The sequence below is a fragment of the Mobula birostris genome, chromosome 5 (genome assembly GCF_030028105.1).
Source record: "Mobula birostris isolate sMobBir1 chromosome 5, sMobBir1.hap1, whole genome shotgun sequence".
NCBI classification, from domain to species: Eukaryota; Metazoa; Chordata; class Chondrichthyes; order Myliobatiformes; family Myliobatidae; genus Mobula; species Mobula birostris.
The window spans coordinates 172,351,123-172,369,910 of NC_092374.1; the positions used below are offsets into that span (position 1 = coordinate 172,351,123).

General features: G+C 43.5%; 1 protein-coding gene across 3 annotated transcripts in view; it reads left to right on the forward strand.

Annotated features, from left to right (window-relative positions):
• Nucleotides 1-18,788, forward strand: part of LOC140198041 (ras GTPase-activating protein 3) — a 234,759-nt gene that overhangs the window by 116,321 nt on the left and 99,650 nt on the right. The gene's annotated exons all lie outside the window — the stretch shown is intronic.

Below are 18,788 nucleotides of genomic sequence, written 5' to 3' on the forward strand. Positions count from 1 at the left end.
CAGCCAGAGTTCCTTCCCTGCCCTTCAGTCGCCCAATGGCGAGCTATTGCAGCGTACGAGGAAATGTGATGCTACCAAGCGGATCAATCACAGTTGTTGCGGTCTGCGTTGCCGCGGTATGTAGTTACATTTTGGGGGAGGTGCACGTCAGGCTACGGTGTGGGGATCCGTGTAGGATCTGCGTAGGGTTCGCGGCTACACCGTACTTATGGCGTCGATTTGATGCAGAAGTATAAATCAGCCTTAACACACCATACACCTTATCAACCTGGGCGACAGCTTTGAGGGATCTATGATCATGGGCTCCAAGATCCCATTCTTTCTTCACACTGCTAAGAATCCTGCCATTAACCTTGTACTCCGTCTTCCAAGTTGGATCTTTCAAAGTGAATCACTTGACACCATCACATTCACCGCTGTACCTTCATCAGTTTGTTTTGTCTTCTCCTTGAAAAATTTAATCAGGCTTGTGAAGCACAATCTGCCCCTCACAAAGCCATGATGACTATCCCTAATAAGACTTATGTTTCTCCAAATGCTCATTAATCCTGTCCCTAAGATTCTTCTCCATTAGTTTGCCTAATGCTGATGTAAGACTCATTGGTCTATAATTCCTAGGATTATCCGTTACCTTTCTTGAACAATGAACAACACTTGCCATCCTCCAATCCTCTGGTACTGTTTCTTTGGCAAAGATCATTGTCATCACCCCAGCAATCTCTTCCCTCACTCCCTGTAGTAACCTGGAGTTGGAACACTGCCTCTTTCTCAACTTCAGCAGACTCAGGTACATTAACCTGTTGTAAACTGACCTCGCATTTGTCAATGTCCGTTTCCCTGGTGGACACTGAAGCAACGTATTCATTAAGGACCTTTTTTACTTCCTCTGCCTCTAGGATATGTATCCCTCTTTATCCCTGAGTGGTCCTTCCCTCACTCTAGTCATCATCCTGTTATTCACGTACATGTAGAACATCTTGGTGTTTTCCTTAATTCTACTTGCCAAGGCCTTTTCATGGCTTCTTCTAGCTCAGGAGACATTCCTCAGTGTATCCAGTGGTCTCAGAACCATTTTCCCCTTTCTAAGTAACAGCACAACTGAGAAACCTCAAAAGCTTTGAATATCAACCTCTAAAGAGAAAGGGTATACTTACTTGCAGAAGGAAAATAAGAAGGTCATTAGGAAGGAAAAGATGAATTATGAAAGGAAGCTGGTGGCTAATATCAAAGAAGATACTAAAAGCTTTTTTTTAAGTATATAAAGGGTAAAAGAGAGTTGAGGGTTAGATATAGGACCAATACAAAATGACGCTGGAGATATTGTAATGAGAGATTCAGAGATGGCAGAGGAACTGAATGCATATTTTGCATCAGTCTTCACAGTGGAAGACATCTGCAGTATACCGGACATTCAAGAGTGTCAGGGAAGTGAAGTTTGTGCAGTGAAAATTATGACTGAGAATTTGCTCAGGAAGCTTAATGGTCTGAGGGTGGATAAATCTCCTGGACCTGATGGAAGGCACCCTCGGATTCTGAAGGAAGTAGCTGAAGAGATTGAGGAGGCATTAACAATGATCTTTCAAGAATCAATAGATTCCGTCATTGTACCGGATGACTGGAGAATTGCAAATGTTACTCTGCTATTTAAGAAGGGTGGGAGGCAGCAGAAAGGAAACTGTAGACCTGTTAGCTGACATCAGTGGTTGGGAAGTTGTTGGAATCGATTGTTAGGCATGAGATTACGGAGTACCTGGAGGCACATGACAAAATAGGCCAAACCAGCATGGTTTCCTGAAAGGATAATCCTGCCTGACAAACCTACTGCAATTGTTTGAGGAAATTACAAGCAGGTTAGACAAAGGAGATGCAGTGGGTGTGGTGTACCTGGATTTTCAGAAGGCCTTTGACAAGGTGCCGCACATGAGAGGCTGTTTAGCAAGATAGGAGCCCTGGAATTACAGGGAAGTTATTAGCATGGCTGGAGCATTGGCTGGTTGGCAGAAAACAGAGAGCTGGAATAAAGGGATCCTATTCTGGCTGGCTGCCGGTTACCAGTGGAGTTCCACAGGGGTCAGTGATGGGACTGCTGTTTTTTACGATGTATGTCAATGATTTGGACTACGGCATTAATGGATTTGTGGCTAAATTTGCTGATGATACAAAGGTAGGTGGAGGAGCAGGTAGTATTGAGGAAGCAGAGAGCCTGCAGAGAGATTTAGATAGTTTAAGGAATGGGCAAAGGAGTAGCAAATGAAATACAATGTTAGAAAGTGTATGGTCATGCACTTTGGAGGAAGAAATAAACAGGCAGACTATTATTTAGATGGGGAGAGAATTCAAAATGCAGAGATGCAAAGGGTCTTGGGTGTCCTTGTGCAAGATACCCTAAAGGTTAACCTCCGTGTTGAGTTGGTTGTGAAGAAGGCGAATGCAATGTTGGCATTCATTTCTAGAGGTATAGAGTATAAGAGCAGGGATGTGATGTTGAGGCTCTATAAGGCACTTGTGAGACCACACTTGGACTATTGTGTGCAGTTTTGGGCTCCTTATTTGAGAACGGATATACTGACATTGGAGAGGGTTCAGAGAAGATTCACAAGAATGATTCCAGGAATGAAAGGATTACCATATGAGGAACGTCTGGCAGCTCTTGGGCTGTATTCCCTGGAGTTCAGGAGAATGAGGGGGGATCTGATAGCAACATTCTGAATGTTGAAAGGCCTGAACAGATTAGAAATAGCAAAGTTATTTCCCACGGTAGGAGATTATAGGACAAGAGGGCACAACTTCAGGATTGAAGGATGTCCGTTAATAACTGGGATGTGGAGAAATTACTTTAGTCAGAGGGTGGTAAATCTGTGGAATTTGTTGCCACGAGTGGCTGTGAAGGCCAAGTCATTGGGTGCATTTAAAGCAGAGATAGATAGGTTCTTGATTAGCCAGGGCATCAAAGGATATGGGGTGAAGGCAGGGAAGTGGGGATGACTGGAAGAATTGGATCAGCCCATGATTGGCAAAGCAGACTTGATGGGCTGAATGGTCTACTTCTGCTCCAATATCTTATGGTCTTAATGGCCTTTTTTTAAAAAAAAAACCTGCCTTTTTCAAAAAGTGTCAACACATCTCCCACCATGAGGTAAAGCTGTAGTTATCAATTTATAACTACAGGGCAGTGAGCTTTATGTCAGTGGCAGGGGAGTTATTGAAAAGAATTCTAAGAGTTGGTAAGGCATTTGACGTGGTCTAAGAGTTTGGTAAGGCATTTGACGTGGTTGGCCCAGAAAGTGAAGATATAAGACATAGGAGCAGAATGAGGCCATTCAGCCTATCAAGTCTGTTCTGACATTGATCACGGCTGATTTATTTTCCCTCTCCTATTATCCCGCCTTCTCTTTGCAGCCTTTGACGTCCTTACCAATCAAGAACCTATCAACCTCCACTTCAAATGTACTTAATGACTTGGCCTCCATAGCCACTATCCTCTGGCTAAAGGATTTCCTCTCCATCTCTGTTCTAAAGGGTCGTCCTTCTATTCTTAGGCTGTGACCTCTGGTCCTAGACTCTCCCACTATTAAAAAAATCGCTCCACATAGACTGTATCTAGGACTTTCAATATTCAATAGGTTTCAGTGAGATCCCCCTCATTCTTTTAAGCACCAGTGAGTATAGGCCCAAAGCCATTAAATAATCCTCATATATTAACCCTTTAATTCTTGTAAATGTCCTCTGGATCTCTCCAATGCCAGTACATCCGTTCTTAGAAATGGGACCAAAAACTACTCTCAATACTGGCCTGACCAATGCCTGATAAAACCTTAGCATTACTGTACCTCCTTGCTTTTATATTCTAGTCCTCCCGAATTGAATTCCAACATTACATTTATCTTCCATACTACCGATTTGACCTGCAACTTTTAGGGAATCTTGCATGAGGACTCTTAAGTCCCTTTGTGCCATTAATTTCTGAATTTGCTCCCTGTTTAGAAAATACTCTACGCCTTTATTCCTTCTACCAAAGTGCATGACCATTCACTTTCCAATGCTCTGTTCCATTTGTCACTTCTTTGCCCATTCTCCTAATCTGTCAAGTCCTACTGCAGACACCCTGCTGCCTCAACACTACCTGCCCTTCCACTTATCTTGGTGTCATCTGCAAACTTGGCCACAAAGCCATCAATTCCATTACTGAAGTCTTTAACAAATATGGTGACGTATATGTGCTTTGATAATAAATTTACTTTGAACTTTGAAAATAATGTAATAGTAGCAGACCCAATTCCGACCCCTGCAGGACACCACAAGACACTGACAGCCAGCCAGAGAAGATCGTCCTTATCCCCATTCTTTGCCTTCTGCAAGTCAGCTAATCTTCCAACCATACTATTAATTTTCCTGTAATATCATGGGTTCCTATCTTGTTTGGAAGCCTCATGTTTGGTGCCTTGTCAGAGGCCTTCTGAAAATACAAGTAAACACCATCCGCCAACTCTCCTTTATCTATCCTGCCTGTTATTTCCAGTCTGAGGCCTCCGTCGGTCAGAGTTGACCATGGATGTGGCATCCTAGCTGTCTAGATATGCAAGCCTGGACAGTACAATATGGAGAGCAAGCTGTTGCCCATGTAGCAAGCTCCCCCTCTTCACACGGCTGATGAATTCCAAAGGAACGGCAGAGCTTGCTACAGTGTGGTATCAGGAGCATTGCAGCAGTTGCCATTCAGCATTGAACTTGATGTAGGACTGCCTTCAGGTCTCCAGCTCCGGACTTTTCCCTCAGGGTTTACCCCTGAAGCCTTCCCCATGAGTGGGTATAGCTGCAAGGCCGCGAAGGTTTGAGATCAGAGTTTTCCTTCTCCTAGCTGAGCTGCCAACCATGGCTGATGAGCCCCATTTGCCCTAAGCAACTGGTTTTGAGGCGCCAGTAATCCGCTGTTGCCTGTTTTCCTGTCAGCGGAAACTGCTCCGCCGAGTTTAGTAGCTAAGCCACACGTGAAGGTCAGGGCCTGGACTTGGTTGTCAGAGACTATTTGAGTGGCATGCTATTGGGAGCATTTAATAGGTAGTGGGAACTTGTCCCCATTACCATCCCCGGCGATAACAACCTTAAGGAACCATCCCTTTTTGCAGTAAGGATAGTGTTATCTGGCTGATGTGCAGTATTAGATTTATGCCACATGTACCACTAAAAAATGCATATCCTTGCTCGAAAAGACTTTGCAAAGTGTCATTTAGGAGGTTCTGTAATTGTGGAAGAAGGTTTTACGGTTGGATGAGACTGCAATGGAACTTTTTGGCCTCAACACCAAGCGGTACATGTGGTGTAAATCTAATACTGCACATCAGCCGGGTAACACCATCAGTACTGTAAAGTATGGTGGAGGTACAGGTAGCATCATGCTATGGGGATGCTTTTCAGCAGCACGGACTGGAAATCTGGTCAAGATTAATGGGAAGATGAGTGCTGCTAAATACAGAGAGATCCTGGATAAAAACTGCTAGCCTCTCCCAGAAAGCTTAAACTGGGCACGAAGTTCGTCTTTCAGCAGAACAGCGACTCAAAGCACACTGCCAGAGCAACCATGGAGTGGCTTCAAATGAAGAAAATTGATGTTCTTGAGTGGCTCAGTCAGAATCCTGACCTTAGCCTGATCGAACATCTCTGGCAAGGTCTCAAGGTTGCTGTCCTCTGCTGCTCCCCAACTAAACTAGCACAGCTTGAGCAATATAGCAAGGAGGAATGGGCAAATCTTGCTTCATCACATTGTGCAAAGCTAATAGAGACTTATCCAAAAACACTACTGGCTGTGGTAGCTGCGAGAGGTGATTCAACTAAGCACTGAGCCAAGGGGGATGAATACTTTTGAACTGGTGACATTTCAGTGTTTGAACTTCTTAGTTTTTCGTGCTTTACAATTTTCCTTTTTCTTTGGGCTCTACTGTGAAAAAAGGAGCATGTGATTCACAAATAAAAATTCTCAGTTAAATTGATCAGAGCCCTGGTTGTAATACTCACTGACGTGAACAAAGGGTTGGGGGCCGAATACTTTTTCAAGACACTGTACAGGGCATGTATGGATAGTGGGAGCGATCTCAGGAATGGTGATGAATCGAGCAGCCTGATGATGAATAGAGAATTGTGATGAACAGGGGTGACATGTTACACTGGGGGTTCGAGTAACTCCTTGCTACACCAGCAAATGGAAGACTGAGGTTCAATTCCCACCACTGTCTGTAAGGAGTTTGTACATTCTTCGCATGACCACGAGGGATTCCTTCAGGTGCTCCGATTTCCTCCCACATTCCAAAAATGTACAGGTTAGTAAAGATCAGTAATTGTGGATGGGCTATGTTGGCACCGGAAGTATGGTGCCACTTGCGGGCTGCCCCAGCACATCCTCAGAGTGTGTTAATCACTGGAGGCAAAATGACACATTTCCCTGTATGTTTCAATGTGCATGCAACAAATAAAACTAATCTATTTATTTTTAAAACCCTGGGGTTCTTCCGTAGTTCCCTGAAAGTGGCAACACAGCCAGATAAGGTGCTGAAGAAGGCAAATGGCACGCTGGCCTTCACAGGTCAGGCAAAGAATATAAAAGTTAAGATCTTATGTTGCAACCTTACAAAACACTGGTTAGGCTGCAATAAGAGTCCCATGTGCAGATCTGATCACCACACTTTAGGAAGGATGTGGTTGTTCTAGAGAGAGAGAGTGTAGAGATGATCTACCAAGATGTTGCATGACTGGAGGACTTTAGTTAGAGGGAGATATTAGAAAGGCTTGGTTTGTTTTCCCTGGAGCAAAGGTTGCCAGAGAGTGATCTGAAAGAGGTGTATAAAATTATAACAAATGCAGACTGGGTGGATGGAATCTTTTTCCTTTGAAGGAGTATCCAAACCAAGAGGTTTAATGTAAGAGGGAGGCGTTTTAAATTCAAGTTCGTTTATTATTGTGGGCGTAAATACCTGGGGCATATATGGTAATGGGGACAAGCTCCCACTGCCAATCAAATGCGCCCAGTGCCGTGTGTCTCAAATAGCCTCTGACAATCAGTTCCAGCTGCTGTCTTTCAGGTGGCTTAACTACTAAGCCTGGTGGAACCATTTCTACTGACGGGACAGGGGGCAAAGGTGGGTTACTGGCACCTTAAAACCAGTCACTCTGGGCAGATGGGGCTCATGACCTTTGGTTGGCAACTTATCTAGGAGAAGGGAAACATCTCAAACCTCCACGACCTTGCAGCTATACTCACTTACGGCAAAGGCTTTGGGAGTAAACCCCGAGGAAAAATCCAGAGCTGGAGTCCCTAAGACATACTACGTTGAGTTCAACGCTGACTGGCAACTCCTGCAATGCTGCAGGTACCAAACTGTAGAGGTCTCTGCCGTTCCTCTGCATTCATCAGCTGCAGGGAGAGGAGGAGCCTGCTACATGGACGACAGCTTGCTCTCTATATCATACTGCCCTGGCTTGTGTATCACGTAGATGGCTGGTACACAACATCTGTGGTCGACCACAGCCTATGGAGGGCCTCAACATAAATGCCATGAAAAAATATATTTTTAGTGTCATAGAGTCACCGAGCAATTCAGCATGGACACAGTCCCTTTAGCCCAATGAATCAATGCTGGATGCCCACCCAGCAGGTCTCAATTTCCTCCATTTGTTCCATATCCTTCGAAGCCCCACACCTACATGTGCCTATCCAAGTGCTTAAATGTTACTATTGTACCTGCCTCAAACACTTCCTTTGACAGCTCATTCCATAGATTCATCACCCTCCAGTTAAAGAAGTTGCCCCTTAACTCCCCTTTACACTTTCCCCTCTCATCCTAATGCTATCTCCCCCACTCAGGGTAAAAGACCGTTACTGTCCACCTTTACAGCAGCAGCACAGTGCAGTATAAACATGACAAACATAAATCTAAGTTGACATTAATCAGTACTTAAATGACAAATTAAACAAAAGTGAACGTGACTTTTGTGCAAGTTGAAGAAAATATTGTTTGAGGTAGAATTGGGGTTTTTGAGTCAGGAAATTTGTGGGCAGGGGAGGAGTTTTAAGCAGAGTGTTTGTCACCTGAAACTCGCTGCCAGAGGAGATGGTAGAGTCAGATACATGCATTTTAGAGACGTTGACCAGCTGCTTGAAGAGTCAAGGCATAAAGGATACTGTTCTTTGTCACGCAAATGTAGATAGGCCACACAGGTGGTAAAGATGTAGTGGGCTGAAGGTCCTGTTTCTGTGCGGTTATGATTTTATGACGATCACTTCACTGGGCCCTCCTCTCTTCTCTCCCATTTCAGAGCTTGAGTCCTGCAGAGTTGGACACTCTTTTCCTTCCTGGGCTCTCTCTGTCAGTGAGCTCCCACCACTCTTATGATCCAGGTGCAGCAGAAACCTTGAGGGATTATGTATCAAGTTTCCTAAAGCAGATTTCAGTGCTATAAGGGAATGTTTTAAATTTCTTTGATCACTTTTGTTTGTTGATTTTAAAAAAAAACTAATTTGGTGAAAGGATTTAAATGTTTTCCAATTGCAAATAAGGTGGTTGGAGAGGGATCTGCTGAGGAACGTCTGCCAAAGCTGCCAAACCTGCAAGTGAATCCAGACAGATATTCTGACTTTTTCTCAGTGTTTAATATTGTACTAAAGGGCCAGAGACAGTTGATCATTTTTCTCCTATTAACTGCACTGGCAGGTGCTTACACGTTGCTCTTGACTGATTGATGTTGTGAAGAGGTTGTTGCTGTGGTGTTCTGAGAAGTCTCTCAGAACAGGAGCAGTTATGGTGACCATGCACACACTGATTGTAATCTGAGCTAAACTATTGTAAGCAAGGGATTTGCTTCCATTGTATATGGGAGAGACAAGTCTGACCAGGTGGCATTCCAATGTTGAAAATGATCAAGGGGAGAGAAAAACATCACTGTACAAATGGGCTCAGTAGTTCTACTGTCAATCAAGGCCCAGTGAGTTTTATAAACTGTTACTTCTCAATCCATTCAGCAGCTCTACTCTTAACAGACCCACACATTAATGTTTCAAGGAAAATCCATACACCCACGAGAAAGCAGCATCCATCATCAATGACCCCGATCATCAAGAAGGAGGTACGGTGTCTACCAGACGTCAGGGCGTATAAATTATCCTCTGAAATGACCAAGTTAGCTAAACGTTGGGACAGGGCTGATGTTGATTTAGATTGTAATTGTAGAATGGAGCCTGGCTGCACCACATTCTCCCCTTAACATCCTCTCACAACATGTGGAAAACAAGACTAATTTAAATCCTATACTATCTCACTCAAGGAGTGTGTGGAGTACAATTCATAAAGCTTGTAGAATGTCACATTTAAACCAGTTATACTCCTTGCTCTGGAATAACCCTGAGATACGCATTGGGAAAAGAATGGTGTACTAGAAAGAATGGAAGATTAAAGGTGTAAGTACAGTAGGTGATCGCTATGAGAATGGGATTTTTATGTCGTATGTGGATTTGCAGAGGAAATATAACTTTGTAGATAAAGGGAATTTTTGGAAGTATTTGCAAATAAGACTGCGTTAGTAGCATATTCAAGAATGATGACCCACAAAGTAACCCTTTAACTGAATACTTTACATTACCACAGGAAGTTCATAAAGCATCAGTGTTTTATAAACTGTTCAAGCACTCTGTGGGTGAATCGTGTCCAACAATCTCAAAGCAGTATGGCAGAAGGATCTTGGAAGCGATGTTGAAGATAATGAGTGGTCAAATATTTTATCAAATGTGGGTAGACATATTAGGGAAGCGAGAGGGAATTGTTTTCAATATAAGATAGTACACAGATATTATTGGACACCACTAGACCACAAAATGAGGATTGTTGATAATTTATGCTGGAAATGTAAACATGAGGTAGGCACATCTTTTCACATGATTTGGGAGTGTTCCATGGTTTGTCCATTTTGGTGTAAAGTTCTTGATCTGTTGGGGAATTAGTCGGGTTCCACACTGCCTGCGTGCCCACGGCTTTGTCTCCTGGGTGATAGGACAATGATACCTAATGTAAACAATGACAAGTTCACTGTTTTAAAGGTGGGTCTCATCACAGCTGCAAGAATTATATTGCAGAACTGGAAAAAACCCAGATGTCGCACTGTGAAGGAATGGAATGGACTGAGGAAATGATTAAGAATTCATCATATGAACAAACACATGTTGGGAAGAATTAACAGTGAGGGAAAAGTGCAAGACGCGTGGGATAAATTTTGGTTGTATGTTAATTTAAATTAGAACTTCTTTCTATTTCTAAGTTTTACTTGTTTTCCTGTCATGGGATGGCTGTATAAATATGCTGTACTCTATCTGCTCTATGACATGTTGTGCTACTTTGTAAAATAAGAATAAATAATAATAAAAATTTGAATTACAAAAGAAGGAGGTACGGGAGTTTTAGGTCTCCCACAGCAAGCTTCAGGAACAGTTATTACCCTTTAGTCATCAGGCTCCTGAACCAGATGGGGGATGACTTCACTCAAAGTAAATTGATTATTAAAGTACATATATGTTACCATATACTGTACTATCCTGAGATTCATTTTCTTGTGGGCATACACAGTAAATGCAGGAAACACAACGGAATCGATGAAAGACCATGTGCAACAGGGCGAACAAACAACCAATGTATGAAAGACAGCAAACTGTGCAAATACAAAAAGAATAAATAATTCAGCAATAAATATCAAGAACGTGAGATGAAGAGTCCTTGAAAATGACTCCATAGGTTGTGGGAACAGTTCAGTGATGGAGCGAGTAAAGTTGAATGAAATTATTGGCTTTGGTTCAAGAGCCTGATGTTTGAGGGGTAATAGCTGTTCCTGAACCTGGTGGTGTGGGTTCTGATGCTCCCTTACCTTCTGCCTGGTGGCAGCAACAAGAAGAGAGCATGGCCTGGATAGTGGGGCCCTTGATGCTGGATGCTGCTTTCCTGTGACAGCGCACCCGCTTAAATCACTCGCCGTATCTCTGAACTGAGTCCACAATCCGTGGACTCGCTCTCAAGGACTGTACAACTTGTGTTCTCAGTATTATTTATTTGCTTTTATATTTGCACAGTTTGTCTTCTTTTGCACTTTGGTTGCTTATCAGTCTTTGTAACATTTCATTGCTTCTATTGTATTTCTTTGTTCTACTGTAAATGCCTGCGAGGAAATGAATGCCAGGTAGTATATGGTGACATATACTTTGGTAGTAAATTAACTTTGAACTTTGAATCCATGAATTGCCTGAGGACAGGAGAGATAGCCACCTGGACCATTCTCACTCTTCACATGAAGCTGTGAATGGACTGGTAACATTAGGAACATACACTCCCCATTAACCCTCAGTGATAAGTTGCTGTTACCCCGCTGATTGTTAGAAGAGCCTTTATGCAATGAAGAAGCCTCTGCTGATTATGTGAATTTTTTTTGTGTAGACTGGTTCAAAGTGTTGCTTTGCTAAGCATTTTTGTGGATATATGCCATTCACTGAGTCAGCAGTAGGTTTTACCATGGTCTTTGGCTGTGTTATTCAAAGCCCCATCTTGTTCTATTTTCTAATGTAATTCTTATGATTGTTGCCTGCTGCTAGCAGCCCAAAACAATGCTTGTGGTGGTGGGCACTAACCTAATTCTAACATTTCCTGTTGCATTCTATTGAACCATTCACAGGCCACACCCTTCCAACCCAAACACAAAGATTCAGAAACAGCTTCTTCCCCTCCACCGTCAGATTTCTGAACACTCCCTGAGCTCGTAAACACTACCTCATCAGTTATCTTTTGCAACACACATCAAAGTTGCTGGTGAACGCAGCAGGCCAGGCGGCATCTGTAGGAAGAGGTGCAGTTGACGTTTCAGGCCGAGACCCTTCGTCAGGACTAACTGAAGGAAGAGTAAGTAAGGGATTTGAAAGTTGGAGGGGGAGGGGGAGATCCAAAATGATAGGAGAAGACAGGAGGGAGACGGATAGAGCCAAGAGCTGGACAGGTGATAGGCAAAAGGGGATATGAGAGGATCATGGGACAGGAGGTCCGGGAAGAAAGACAAGGGGGGGGGGACCCAGAGGATGGGCAAGAGGTATATTCAGAGGGACAGAGGGAGAAAAAGGAGAGTGAGAGAAAGAATGTGTGCATAAAAATAAGTAACAGATGGGGTACGAGGGGGAGGTGGGGCCTTAGCGGAAGTTAGAGAAGTCGATGTTCATGCCATCAGGTTGGAGGCTACCCAGACGGAATATAAGGTGTGTGAAGCCACACTCAGGTTGGAGGAACAACACCTTATATTCCGTCTGGGTAGCCTCCAACCTGATGGCATGAACATCGACTTCTCTAACTTCCACTAAGGCCCCACCTCCCTGTCGTACCCCATCTGTTACTTATTTTTATGCACACATTCTTTCTCTCACTCTCCTTTTTCTCCCTCTGTCCTTCTGAATATACTCCTTGCCCATCCTCTGGGATTGCCCCCTCCCCCTAGGCCTCCTGTCCCATGATCCTCTCGTATCCCTTTTGCCAATCACCTGTCCAGCTCTTGGCTCCATCCCTCCCCGTCCTGTCTTCTCCTATCATTTTGGATCTCCCCCTCCCCCTCCAACTTTCAAATCCCTTACTCACTCTTCCTTCAGTTAGTCCTGACGAAGGGTCTCGGCCTGAAACGTCGACTGCACCTCTTCCTACAGATGCTGCCTGGCCTGCTGCGTTCACCAGCAACTTTGATGTGTGTTGCTTGAATTTCCAGCATCTGCAGAATTCCTGTTGTTTGAGTTATCTTTTGCACTATGTTTTAATTTATAGTAATTTAAAAAAATGTCTCGAATGTTCTGCTGCCGCAAAGCACCAAATTTCATGACACTTGTCAGCGATTCTGACCTTCCTTATTAATGTAACATCTTCAACCCTTGAGAAGCCTGCACCCTCCACTTCCATCCCCTCATAATCCCATTGGTGGTGATGGTGCTTCCTGTGTGGAACTTACTACCTATACCTCTCCACCGATCTGTTTAACCGCTTCTGATCACTCGTAGGCCTTTGACTTTCTTCCATAAACTGATGTCAGGTTTTGCCTGAGGGTTCTCCCGAGGAGAATGTTTTAAATATATTTCAGAGTTGGGGAATGTTGTCGTAAAGCAGCAAAGATCTGCTGTTTAGGAAATGGTAGTGATACTTGTATTGACAGCATGCCTGTTGACATTGTCCAGCCTCAACACTCCAAACCCTATAGCATATGTGTATTTTACGCCCGGTGCCTCTGCTTCTTTCCCAGCCAATTGAAGCAGCGCCTTCCCCCAACAGCCTCATTCCCAGTGTCATCAGGTGCTGTAAAGCTACCAGAACCACTGCAAATCCCTAGCTGCTAGCAATCTCCAATCCCTTTGGAGCAAATTAAGTAACAGCTTTGCAATAAAAAAAAATTCACCCAAATAAAACAGCCTTCTCTTTCTGTTTCAGCTTTATTCAATGCTTCAATTCTATTGTTAGTGTAAAAATCTTTAAGGATAATATATACAAATTGCAAACAAAAACAATTAAACAGAAGTGGAAACTTGATACATAAAACTGATATCCAGTACAGTATCCGGTAATGTTTGCAGTGTTCCCTGCTGACTTGCCAGAGCCTTGGATGCCACACACCCTTCTGAATTTCTGGGAACCTGGTTACTGTGGCTCTTTTAAGCTTACGGAATCCTCTGTGGAAGTTTAGTAGAATACTCTGCAGCGTCTGAACGGAGTGAATTAAAAACTGTGTTGGGTTCTTAAAGCCCCGAAATTCTGCTAGTCCAGCACCACCAGAATCCTGATTTTCAGACCTTTACCGAACTAAGAAGAGGCTGAATTTATCCAGTGATGATTTAAGAGAATGTGTGTGGATATTTTTTAAAATTGGGGAAATGTTGCTCTGGTGGGATTCTGTTGTAGGGCATACCATTTAATGAATGGATTGTGATGAATTCCATCCCCATTCAACTAGCACACATTTCCAGATACTGCTCATTCCTGTTTAATCACAGATGTGGTGCTACAGAGGAGGCCAGCATCTATTGCCCATTAATGATTACTTTTGAGAAGGTGCAGGTAAACCACAGGAGAAAGGCAGAAGCTGGGAATTCTGTGGTAAGTAACTCACATTCTGATACTCCAAAGCCTTTCCTGCAATGTCAGGATTGACTGGAATACTCACATACGCTTAGACAAGTGCACAGCCACTGCAGTCCTGGTAAAGGTGCTCCCTCACTGCTGTTGGGGAGGGAGTTCCCGAATTTAGCACAGTGACAATGAAGGACTAGAGAGTAGGATTATACCGTACCCTATGACTGCTGCCCTTTCCCTTCAGAGAGGTGCAGGTCGTAGGTTTTACAGGTGCTTGGAGTAGCCTTGGTGAGTCACTATATACACAGAGTCACTGTGCACACACTAACATGAATGTTTAGGATGGTGAACAAGTGCTGACCAAATTTGTGGTTTATCCTGGATAGCTGCATGCTTCATTATTGTTTTTAAGGTAGCACTTGTCTGAGTGTATGAGAATTTCCCAGTCAAATCATGACATTGCAGAAAAGGCTTTGAAGAGTCAGAAGGTGAATCACTTGTCACAGGGTTCCTGGCTTCTGCCTTTCTCTTATGGCTTCGGTATTTATGTGGCAGCTCTAAATGTCAAGAGTACCATGGGTAATAAAGTTTTATCTTGCTAGTTGTGATCATTGCCATGTCTTCTAAATGTTACTTGTCTGCTCAGTCCTGAATGTTACCCAGGTCTTTCTGTGTGCAGCTTAATTTTCTGGACTATGAACAAGGGTGCATACTCTGCACTAATCAGTAATTATCCTGACTTCAGGTCTTACAATCGTAAGGCCATTATAAATGAAAATCTCCAAAGTGTCTGTCCTGAGAAACTTTTACAGTGATGTTCTGAGGTTGGGATGACTAACCTCCATAATCTCAGCCATCTTTCTTTGCGTGAGATATGACTCCAACCATTGAATGTTTTACCAGGATTCCTTGATCGTACACTTGACCAAATGCTGCCTTGGTGACAGCTTTCGTCATGCTCACCTCACTTCTAGAATTTAGGTTTTGGGGTCTTTAGACCAAGCCTGGCATGGGGTCTGATGAGTAAACATTCCTGGTGAGGAACGGATGTTCTTCGGGATGGGCTTTTTATCTCACCTCATGGCAGGGATAGCAACGTAATTAGTTCATGTAGTAGGCGCAGGCTTCAAAACTTCTGAGTTCTAAAATTACGTAGATTGTATAACACTTCCCACAGACTGAAAATGTAATACCACTATTTAAGAAGAGCGAGACAGAAAATGGGGAACAACAGATCAATTAACTGGATGTTAGCAGGAAGGAAATTTCTGGAATCCATTATTAAGGAAGTGATAACAGGACAGTTGGAAAACAGTAATTGGGCTTGGTCTTGATGGATTTTGAAAGGGAAATATGTGTCTGACTAACCACAATTTGACTAATTAATTTTGCATCTAGGGAAGTAAAAAAACATATGGTATACTTCCTTACATAGGCCAATACATTGAGTATTAGAATCGGGATGTCATATTGCAATTGTACAATATATTGGTTGGAATATTGTGTACAGTTCTGGTCACCACACTGCAGAAGTGGGGGTGTGGTTTATGTGTGTGTGTGTATATATATATATATATATATATATATATATATATAAAATGTGTGTGTGTGTGTGTATAATAATATACTGCAATGAAGGAGGCTGTAGGGTTACCTTATAGAGATTTATAAAATTATGTAGCTTTAATTAGCACAGATGGTCAAAATCATTTCTCCATGTCAGAGGCGTCTAGAACTAGAAGGCGCAGTTTTAATGTGATGGGAGAAAGTTAAAGGATCCAAAGGGAAAGAGTTTCACACAGGCTGATAGGTTTCTGAAATGAGCTTCCAGAGGAAGTGGTGGAAGCAGATACAGTGGTTAAAGCCTTGTGGACAGGTACTTGGATAGGACAAGAAAGCAGCATACGTCATCGAGGACCCCCATCATCCAGGCCATGTCCTCTTCTCACTACTACTATCAGGCAGTAGGTATAGGAGCCTTGGGTCCCATGCCTCCAGGTTCAGGAACAGTTATTACCCTTTCAACCATCTGGCTTCTGAATCAGTGTGGACTACCATTACTCTAAACTGATCCCACAATCTACAAGCAACACACATAAAAATTGCTGGTGAACGCAGCAGGCCAGGCAGCACCTATAGGAAGAGGTCCAGTTGACGTTTCGGGCCGAGACCCTTCGTCAGGACTAACTGAAAGAAGAGCTAGTAAGAGATTTGAAAGTGGGAGGGGGAGGGGGAGATCCAAAATGATAGGAGAAGACAGGAGGGGGAGGGATGGAGCCAAGAGCTGGACAGGTGATTGGCAAAAGGGATATGAGAGAATCATGGGACAGGAGGTCCGGGAAGAAAGACAAGTGGGGGGGGGGAACCCAAAGGATGGGCAAGGGGTATAGTGAGAGGGACAGAGGGAGAAAAAGGAGAGAGAGAAAAAGAATATGTGTATAGAAATAAATATCTGATGGGGTACGAAGGGGAGGTGGGGCATTAGTGGATGCTTGAGAAGTCAATGTTCATGCCGTCAAGTTGAAGGCTACCCAGACGGAATATAAGGTGTTGTCCCTCCAACCTGAGTGTGGCTTCATCTTTACAGTAGAGGAGGCCATGGATAGACATATCAGAATGGGAATGGGACGTGGAATTAAAACGTGTGGCCACTGGGAGATCCTGCTTTCTCTGGCGGACAATCCACCGCCGCCAATCCACAATCTACAAATCATGTTCTCAGTATTGTTTATTTATTTGCATAATTTGTCTACTTTTACACATTGGGGATAACTGCACTCACTTGCCCATCCATTGAAACGTTCCCACAACCAGTGACCTCACTGTAAGACCTCTTTTATGTTGTTATCTCATGTTCCTGTTATTTACTTCTATTTGCATGTGCACAATTTGTGCATTCTTCTTTCATCGTTGTTCTTTCATTGATCCTGTTGTAGTTGCTATTCTGAGTATGCCTGTAGGAAAATAAATCTCAGGGAAATGGTGACATATATGTACTTTGATAATAAATTTACTTAGAACTTTTAACAAGTCCACCTGGCAGGATAAATGATCCAACATTTTCCTAGGCTAGTATCCCAACTTTGAGGCACTAATTACACTTGGACAGCATTGATGAGCAAGGCATGATGTCCACGTTCTCAACAACAGACTCTCAAAACAAATGTTGAGCTCCATTATTGTAAGCTATTACTAGGCAAGCAGAGGAAAACATGAGAAACAATCCATAGACTAAAGGAGGTTCTCAAACCCTTTGTGAAAAGATGTTACATCTGAGGACCCTGACACAACCTTTCAAAGTGGAGAAGGAGTTTCCAAGGTGGGCCCTCCGATCTCTGCTTTGGGAGCACACAGAAGCCCACTGTAAGTGGCAGAAGAAATGCACCACTTCCAAAGCTACCTATGTATATGTCCTATGAAACATTTTCTGCCCCACGAATGGCAGAGTTTGTGGGTTTCACAGCCACTTCAGAACCTATGTACCAGAGTCAATGCAAGCCACCTTTACTCCTGAGGGGCTGCTTTAGAAGGAAATCTCAGGTTCACAATGCTGGTCATTCCCTGTAACTATTGATTCCTCCCCCCCCCCCCACCATCTAAACATACTCTTCATAAATAGAGGCAAAGTGTGTGAATTTATTAAAGTTTGCTGAACATTTGTAAATCTAGGGTACTGTCTCAGCTGCAGTACTGTGGTTACTACAGGATCAACACCAGAAAGGGTGTCAAAGCCTTGGAGAGGATGTAAACATTTACTTGAGAGGGCTCATGGTGGAGTCCATTCATGGGAGAATCTGATCATTTGAGACTTGCTTTTAATTCTCCCCAACAACACACACAAAAATGCTGGAGGAACTCAGCAGGTTGGCAACATCTACGGAGGGAAATAAACTGATGCAGTTTTAGTCCAAGACCTTTTATCAGGACTGGAAAGAAGTGGGGAGGAGTGCAATCTGGCAGGTGAGGAGGAAGTTGGGTAGGTGGGGTGGGGGGTGAATTAAAGAGCTGGGAGGTGATAGGTAGAAGAGAAAAAGGGGTGAAAATCTAAGAGGAGAAGACATTGAATCTTGGAGGAAAGGGAAGGAGGAGTGGAACCAGAGGGAGATGATATACAGGTGAGGAGAAGAGAGGGACCAGAATGGGGAATGGAAATAGAGAGAAGGAAGGAGGGGAAGAAATTACCATAAAGTGGAGAAATTGATGCTCATGCCAGTAGGTTGGAGGCTACCCAGGTGGAATAGAAGTTGTTGCACCTCCAACCTGAGTTTGGCCTTATCGTGACAGTAGAGGAGGCCATTAACAGACGTGATTATGGGAATGGGAAGTTGAATTGAAGTGGATAGACACTGGAAGATCCTGCCTTTTGTTGTGGATAGAGTGAAGGTGCACATGAAGCAGCAAGTCTCTCTGTTGCCCTGCTCTTCTTATCTTTATACTCTCTTTTGGCCAGGAACACCCAGGAACACTTTACACTTCTAAGTCTGGCTCCTTGCCTTTCCCCAGTTTCTATTGCACCACCATCATCAGCTGTGCCTTCAGCTGCTGGAGACCTGTGTCCTATGACGCCCCCCCCCCCCCACCCCACAAATATCTTTCACACTATCCTCATTTAAAGTGCTCCTTCAGTGAAGGCGGGGGGAGAATTTGGAGCAGGGATAGTTGATTCTGCTGTAA